The following is a 6,005-nucleotide window of genomic DNA, read 5'->3' on the forward strand; positions in this document are numbered from 1 at the left end:
CGCGCGCGGGCCCGGGGAGCTCGCGGGGAGACCCGGCGCTCGGCGCAGCGCGGCGCAGCCCAGCTCGGCGCCTCCCCCGCCCCCCCTTTCGGCGCGCTCGCCCTCGCCTCGCCGTTCGCAGTCGCAGGGCGCCCCGCAGAAAGATGCTCAGAGGCAACGGCTAGGGGAGCGGAGCCTCCAGCCACATGTCCGCGTCCTCGGGGGCCGGAGCGCGCCAGCCCTCGCGGATCCCGGCTCGCAGCCAGCCCGCGGCCGCTGCCGTCGCTCGCGCCGGTCGGCTCGGGTGAGTAAGCGGCGCAGCCCGGGGCGGCGCGGGGCACGGCTCCCCCGCGGTCCCCGGCCCCGGCTCGCCGGGATGCGGCTGCGAGAAGGGGTGCTGCCGCTGGGGCCGGGAGGACAGAGGAAGCCGAGTCGGAAAGCCCAGGGAGGCTGCGGAGAGGGTTTGCCGGGGCATTTGTTGCAGCCTAGGCTTTTGGTCTCTACTGTGTGTGGGCTGCTTAAAAAAAAAATGTGGTTTGGCTGTGGGTTTTCCCACTCGGGTTGGGCGCATTTTCCCCTCTCCTTTCCTCCTTATGGGGTTGCGAGGAGTTTGAGACGGTAAATTGCCGGATGTCTTTCCAAATGGTGTGACTTTCATTAGTATATATTTTCCAGAGGTCATTTGTCTTCAGTATTAGAAAGCCACGCCAACCCATGTAATTTCTAGATGCGCTTTGAATCACCTTTCCGGAGCAGCAGGAAGAATAGACGCTGGCAGGGTTGGGGTTGAGCGTGCCCGCTCTCCTCGTATGTTTTATACATTGACTATTAATCGGAGGCGAGAGTGGGCATGGACTTTCTTTCCAGTGCTACGCCTTGAGCAGTGACAGAGCAGCAGAGACTGCAAATTGCTGCTTTCGTGAAGGTCGGTTCAGCATTTCCATTGAAATCCCGATTTCCATGGTTGTAACTTGGATGTAATTTGACTCGAGGCTAAAACTTGCCAAAGCCAAACGAGGTTTTGTTCTTATAAGGATGCGGCCACCACCGCGGGTTTTCGTTTGTTTTGTTTTCCTGTAAGAAAATCAGCCGTCTGTAAACACGAGACCCTAAAACAAATGGGCAGTGCAGGAGGGCTTTGCATTTTCAGAGATTGGCCAGGAAGGCTAGTCCTCGCTGCGGTTATCATTTCTTCTCTGACCGACTACGATGTTAGTTTTAGAAGACTAAAAATTCAGTCCCCGTGCAGCATATGTGCACCCAACATGTGGTATATCAGTAGATGGGGAGGCATGTGAACTTCGGGGTCCTTACGATTATTAGACACAGGTTAGTAAGCTCGCCCTACGGACTTCAGCATCTGGAAAGACAGAATTAAAGGAAATAGTGCTGGAAGGGCAACAAAAAATTTAAGTACAACTTAAGACTTTTCATAACATTGACACAAGTTACCAAGGGAGTCTATAATTCTCCTATTTGGGAGTCTTTTACAATAGGATAGATTCATGTTGAAGTTCAGAGCTGGTTTGGAGTCGGTTTGGATCTGGAGGGAAAAGAAGAAAGGAGATTAGAAAACCTCTCAGAGGTTCCTTCCAAACCTGCGTTCTTTGTGCTCAGCAGATGAGCTTGGGCAAGGAGATGCCAGTGATGCCTGGGTTATTTGAATCCATAGTGTTAAAGGCTCTGTGACAAACTAGGACATAATGACTACCATTGGCTTTATTCCCTTGCAGAGTCTCCAATAGTGTTCTGTTGTTCTGTCTGTCAGTCCTGCGTAGGGAGTGCTTGGTGTGATGGCAAGGATCCTCCTGGACACAAATGGAGGAGAGAGGAGTAAACTGGTACAAGTGCATGCTACCTGGGATGCTTGGTGACAGTGTCACACACAAACATGCTGCAAAGACTTATTTTTTAACTTCAGGATGCAGAGGGGAAATACCATGCTGGAAAAAGCAGTGAAGAGCCAGTGTACCTTGTTTAGGAATGGGAACTTGGTCCTGAAGTTGCTAATTGCCAAAACTTAATTTTACTGCACTGGAGTTACTTTGCTTGATGCACTTTGGCGCTTTTAGTAGAACCAATATTTTTTTTCTTAATGACAGAGGAGTAGATCTATGTATCAGGAATGAGAGACCCTATGTTGTTACAGTTCTGCTAAAGAGGGAGGGAGGGAGGGAGGGAGGAGAGAGAGAGAGAGACAGAGAGAGAGAGAGAGACAGAGAGAGAGAGAGAGAGACAGAGAGAGAGAGAAAACGAGAACAAAGTGTTTACCTCTACTATAATTTTGAAATATAGATAAAGCATGGTGCAATATTTAATAAGATATTTTGGGATAACTAGTTTTTAGCAAAACTGTAACTGCATTTATTTGTCAGTGGTTTAAAATTATAATTGTTGAATAGTTATTAACAATGTAAAAGTTTGCAGGTTTAACTAAATGTGTATTATGTATTGAATTCTGATACATTTATTGTCTATTAATTTACTGCATACGGTAGATTGAGTGGTCTGAGATGTTAGGGAATTGCTTTCTTTAAAATAGTGGTATTTGTTTAAAGTTACTATGCATATTCTAAGTAGGATATAAATTAGCAGGCAGCACATTGTGCAGGAGAGGCATTCCCAGTAATCATTTGTGATGTTATTATTCTCTTTTAAATGTTAGGAGATGTTTCCCAATTTAATTATCAAGTCATAAAGTATCATTCATTGAATAAGCATTTTTGAGCACCATGTGTTTTGAAGGTTTATCCTATCTCTAAGTGAAAGGCAGCCATGTTCTCTAAATATTACATTGAAATAAACGCTTTGGCATTGTCAGTGTTTGTAGCATTGGCAGAAGTCTGTAGAAACACCGGGTAGAGTTTATTGATGTCCCTATTTCTGACCAGATGCTAGTGTCAACATATGTCACAGCGATATCCATCATGCCAGTTAATGTCCCAGGAGGAAGGAACAATTAGCAAAATTAATTAGGAGATCTGCTTGAATAGAGCCATTAATAGCCATGAGTAAAATATTTGTATTTCCATGGATATGTTTGATTTTTACACATTTTGTATTTGTGGCAGTAACTCAGACCTGGTTTGCGTTTTATGAGTACCAATACTGGTCAGTAACCAAAGTCCAGGGTCTTCCATAGGCCAACAGTAATTAACAGAAGTGTGGACAGCATCCAGATGTATCCATTGGTTACTTATTTTTTTCCCTCCATGGACAAAAGCCAATAACAAAGCATTAGTTGTTTGCCACTGAATTTAATAGCATGTTAAGCCTTAGAAAAATTGTTGTGTGCATATTTCTTTGAGTGAAAGATTCTATTAGCTATGATATCTTTACTCCTGTATTAATATTTTATTTCTTTAAAATGATCATTTTCAAAATGCAATACTATCAATATGTTTAATAATTTTCTTGAGAAAGAACATTGACATGGGTGCATTTATCTTCCCACATAACTGTCAATAATGCATTGTTCCAGAAATCTGTCTTTACATAGAGGTAATTTTCATGTAAAAACTAACCTTTCTTCCAATTCTAGTGTGAGATGAAAACCATTCGTGTTCATCTGATTTTTGCTTTCTCTTCATGGAATCATGAGGTGGTGTTTTTAGAAGTCAAAATGTGGTTGAGTCATTTTTTTCCTTTAAAAAATTATGAGACGATATTAGCTTGTTTAGATGAAAATCCAAGATTAAGTCCCTAAAAAAATGTTATGTTTAGCCAGTATCTCTCCAGTCTGGTATTTACTGGTTGTTTTCTCAGATGGTAACAGAAAGAAAGAAACTCAAAGAGACCAAAACAAGACTTGAACTGGAAGAAGCAAAAATGCATGTTCTCTGATCCCCTCTGTTATTCAGTACTTCATAGTGTGTTTTTAGGTAAATATCAAAACAGAGTTGCTCTGTCAATGGCTTTTATGGATCCATCTCTTGGGGTTTGGAATGAATCAAACTAAACTGAAATTACTAACTTTACTAGACTAACCACAAGGACATTTTTTGGAGAATCGATCCGGCACTGAGATTTTCCCCGACACCCGTTTACCGTTTCACCACCTGTGTCACCACAGACAGCCGCCCTCCAAGTGCATGGGAAGACTTTGTAGGGATCAGTGGGCACCCCAGCATTATCTCAGTGCTGTGCTGCTTGGCCATGTGTTTAATTGGTACTCAGCTCTGTAGCTCTATAACATTGGTCAGGGCTAGGTTTTGTGGCCATTTTAAAATGGAGACACTTGGCACAAAAAAAAAGATATTTTAAGGCTATATGAGCATCCTGTCATTTAAGCACATTTCAATTAGAATAGTGTGTTGGTAACCATAAGTTTTATGGTCTGTTTTTCATTTTAATTGCGACGTGAGAGCAACTTGCACATGGTTGTAACTGCAGCAGGTGGTATGTTTTGTGTTGTGTAACGTTCATATAAAGTCTCATTTCCCTATGTTTAGAAACCATGACCATGTTGTAGTTATTTTTCTGGAAATATAAAATGTAACTGTAAAAATACGCTGCTTCTCTTTATCTCCATGATTCATTTCTCTAGAAAAGACTTGCAGACCATATGCAGTATCTCTTGGCTCTTAATACATTTTTTCTGTCTTAACTGTCAACTTAGTGTAAAAATAATTGGCTCAAATTGTTTTCTTGTAGTATAGCTTTCCCTCCGGAATGAAAGGTCTGGCTTTGCCTCCTAAATATCTCCCAAGGGTTGGTTTGTAGTCCTGATATGAATGATGCTATTTATTTCACCCTCCTGGTAGATTAGTCATGTAAACTCATGCCAACACAAATTTGGGACAATGCTTTAAATTAGTAACATAGAGTTCCTCCCAAGTTTCAACATTACGCACTGATTCTGCCTCCTTTTGCCCACCCAGAACTACTCCAGTCAGGACCAAGCTAGAAGATGAAATTCACTGGTAACTAGCAGGAGGAACTGCTTCCTCACCACTTTCTCCTGGCTGCTCATCACTAACTGTTTCTCTCCTCTCATTGCTCTCAGCTCAGCCATCTTTCAAACCACACATCCTCTTAATCCCTTTCCCCAGCCCCTTCTCCTAAGACCTCCAGAAAACCACTGTGCTCTTTCCTGTTTTATCTTTTTGATACAAACAGTGACCCAAGTCATGACTGATAAGCATTCAGGGTGATACTAGTGATATGTCTTTAAGTTTTAAAGTGAGGGTTTATGCAATTAAAAAGCAGGACCAGAAAAATCTACAGCCCTTGAAAATGCTCCGAAGTCCCCTTCAGAAAACCAATAAACATCTCCACCAATATGGAAGATCAATAATTATTCTAATTTTTCCATATTTAAATAAATTAAAATACCATAATACCTTGGTTTGCGAGCATAATTCATTCCGGAAACAATTCGTATTGCAAGACATTGCTCGTTTAACAAGTTAAAATGTATTAGAATTGTTTGCTCGTCTTACAGAACATTCGCAAAACAAGTTACTCGCAATCTAAGGTTTTACTGTACTTCTTTTTAGTTGTATATTATGTCAATGATAATTCATCATGTTGATTTTCTAGTATTTTTGTTGCAGACGTACAGAATTTTAGCCTGTTGTGGGTCTGGCAGACTTTTGTGGGATAACCTTGATATTTAATGACTATTTATACTGCAGCTTATTTGAAGGTATATGCATTCTGAATTCTAAACAACTGACTTAAAAGACAGCTTTGCAAACACAGTCCTTGTTTTTAAGCTGAGAAACAAATCTCTGTGTGTTACTCACTTGAGAAATATGTATTGAATGCCTGCTGTCTTCTAGGCACCATTCTTAGGGCAGGATATACAATAGTGAAAAAAATTTAGAAAACAGACAAACTTTTCTAGAGCAGATATTTCTTTGGGGAGGAGGAACACAAAACAAGTAAATAAACGGAGAAGAAAATCTCAGATAGCGAGTGGTAAGTGCTGTGAAGGCCTCATAACAGGGTGACTTGCTTGCGAGTGCTGGAGGGGAAGGATGCTACTTTTAAAAAGTTGTTCAGGGCCGGCCGAGTGGCACGAT

The 6,005-nt window shown here is 41.9% G+C and overlaps 1 protein-coding gene across 13 annotated transcripts in view; it reads left to right on the forward strand.

Moving 5' to 3' along the window:
* Positions 1-6,005, forward strand: part of ANKS1B (ankyrin repeat and sterile alpha motif domain containing 1B) — a 985,090-nt gene that overhangs the window by 803,436 nt on the left and 175,649 nt on the right. For 3 of the 13 annotated variants that reach the window (XM_019641716.1, XM_019641715.1, XM_019641717.1), the window contains exon 1: positions 7-283. The exons of the other annotated variants lie outside the window; for them this stretch is intronic. The gene's annotated coding sequence lies outside the window, so the exon portion shown is untranslated. Of the gene's footprint in view, positions 1-6; positions 284-6,005 lie in introns of those variants that run through there. 13 annotated transcript variants of the gene reach the window in all.

Source organism: Hipposideros armiger, unplaced genomic scaffold, assembly GCF_001890085.2.
Source record: "Hipposideros armiger isolate ML-2016 unplaced genomic scaffold, ASM189008v1 scaffold_63, whole genome shotgun sequence".
NCBI classification, from domain to species: Eukaryota; Metazoa; Chordata; class Mammalia; order Chiroptera; family Hipposideridae; genus Hipposideros; species Hipposideros armiger.